A 2,653-nucleotide genomic window follows, 5' to 3' on the forward strand; every position below is an offset into this window, starting at 1 on the left:
TACATACAAAATATATATATATATATATATATATATATATATATATATATATATATATATATATATATATATATATATATATATATATATATATATATCTTTTTTACAACAACAAAGGACCATTTTGCTGTGGATTATGCAAGGAGTTCCTACAAAAATGGGGAGGGACTTTGATACTAAAATCTGACACTCCAATGAATGCTGTTAGGAGCATGTTATGGTTCATGGGTGTTTGTCCTATGTCTACAGATAAGCATACAGTGCTGGTCAGTGATGCTGTGGAATAAATGGGCCTGCCTCAAAATTGCTCTCAAATGTTGTTCACAACCAGATTTTCACAATCAATGAGGGATTGATGCCTCCCTTGCTTTAAGGCCGTATGCATTATATTCGGTCGCGAATTGGGTAAAAATGTTGAATGCAAAGTTGCTTAATTGGCGCAACTTGCCTCAATCTTTTTTGCTTTTCCTTGTAAATGTGTGTTTTTAATAATGGCCCTTGCCTTTGGGAGCTTTATGTGGATCGGAGTGAGTTGAGGGCTTCTGCAGGCTGTTACTACTTGAAGTAGTAGTCTTGATAAACCACTTTCCTAAAAAAAGGAAATAAATCAAGTGAATGTTTTCCCTTTGGATAAGTCTCCTGGATCACATTGGGAGTTCTGGATCTCTCTGTTCCCAGAATACCACTGACAGTGTTAAATACAAAAGAAATACAGTGGTTGAATGTTAAAATGCACTTTCAGAAAAATGCTTTGATAAAACTACGATTTCCATTTGTTAGATTATATTGACAATGTCCAATTGAGAGGCTGTGCTTTTTTCTTTCTTCTTATGCCAATTTCTTGTGACAAAGTGTCATCTTTCTATCCGACAGGTGAATGAGGGTTAAAAAAAAAAAGTACTACAACTGCGTTTGTGCCATATTAATAATCATGCAACGTGATGTTTACTTTTCTGAGGAAATTAGTGATATACACCTATGTGTACGCACAATAATGTATTATTGTAAACCTGATATGTTTTATACGTCACGTTGTCTCGGTCCATACATACCAATTCAAACTGGAAGGTGAAAGTAAATGTGCAGTCAACATTGTGTTTCTGAATAAAATGGCATGTATTGGCTGTGTGTTTTCCAGAATGTTTTTTAATTTTTATTTTTTAACCTGTCCTGTCAGCATGCTGGGCATACAATAGAGTATCTGTATGCCATTGAATCTAGGACAGAGTTAGTCTGCAAGTGGAGTTCAAGTTCTCAACCTGCAATGCAACTCTTAATTAATTCTTAAATCATCAAGAACTGCTGCAATAACTCTGTCCTGTGGACGACCTATAAGATGACGAGAGCACAGATTTTGGTTATAGAAACCACCACCAACCCCCCTCTTTGGAGAACTAGTTTACCATGTTTGGGTCTATAAATAATTGATCACTACTCCAAGAGGGGGAGATTCACCACAAGTAAGACAATTAAACACAGAACCAAACAATATTTACACGGAAACATAAACATCAGACGACAGCGTTTATTGAAAATGTTAATCAGGTCCAGGAAAACTGGAACAACAATTGGGCACGTGCCTCTTCCTGTCATAGTTATAGCAGTAAATGAGGGAGGAAAGGAGAGGAATGCAACCATGAGGGTGGTGGTGGTGGTGGTGGTGTGTGTGTGTGTGTGTGTGTGTGTGTGTGTGTGTGTGTGTGTGTGTGTGTGTGTGTGTGTGTGAGAGGTGTCCACCGGTGAGTGTACAGGACCAATTGGCTCCGGTGTATTATGGTATTATGTTGTGGCGCCTCCGAGCAGCGTAAAGGGCCCCGAAGCTCCACGAGCTCCGCAACTGTTAGACACCCCACGGCTGCAAGAAAGCCCTGAGCACCCTGCCCTGCAGCCACCGAAGACCCCCGGGCCCCCAGAGAAGCAGGAAGCCTACGGAGCAACTCCCATGCTTGGCCTCGAGGAGCATAAACCAGTCCCAGGGACCCCGCACCCCTGCACACATACAAACCACCCGCAAGACGCAGCCGCAGGCACTGAACCCGGGCCGTGGGCACCAGGCACGGAGCGTAGGCCTGGATCCAGGCCCCGTGCCGACAGACTGACACCCCACCCAAACTGCCCGCCCCGCAGGGCAGCCGGCGGGACCCCCACGCCAACGCCCACCCACACCCCGCACCCCGCGCAAGGGCGAGGCGTGCAGCAAGGGCCGTGGGTGGGTGTTCCAGAATGCTTTATGGAATTTTTCAATTTAAAGAGATACAATATGGAAATACAATGTAGGGGGGAGGGGCTTGGACTGTTTGCGACCACGGCGGCTTTATCTAATTGGGTTAGACCAGTCCTCCACCCAAGTGGTACCCCAGATACCATACTTCCCTCCACCCTACATCTGCCCATCACAGCCCCCAGCTGTCACTGTGGATGATGTCGTCCAAGTAGGTTGCGGCGGTGTATACCACGTGTGGACGCAGGATTCGGTCCATGGAGTCTCTGATAGGTGGCTAGGGCCCCAAACAACACGAACGGAGGCGTAACAAACTGGTACAACCCGTGCGGAGTGGAGAAAGCAGATTTTTTCTTGGACTCTGGAGACAAGGGCCAGTAGCCCTTGGTTATATCTAGTGTAGTGAAAAATTGAGCCGTGCCTACCTGGCCA

The sequence above is a fragment of the Zeus faber genome (assembly GCF_960531495.2).
Source record: "Zeus faber genome assembly, chromosome: 5".
In the NCBI taxonomy this organism is placed as follows: Eukaryota; Metazoa; Chordata; class Actinopteri; order Zeiformes; family Zeidae; genus Zeus; species Zeus faber.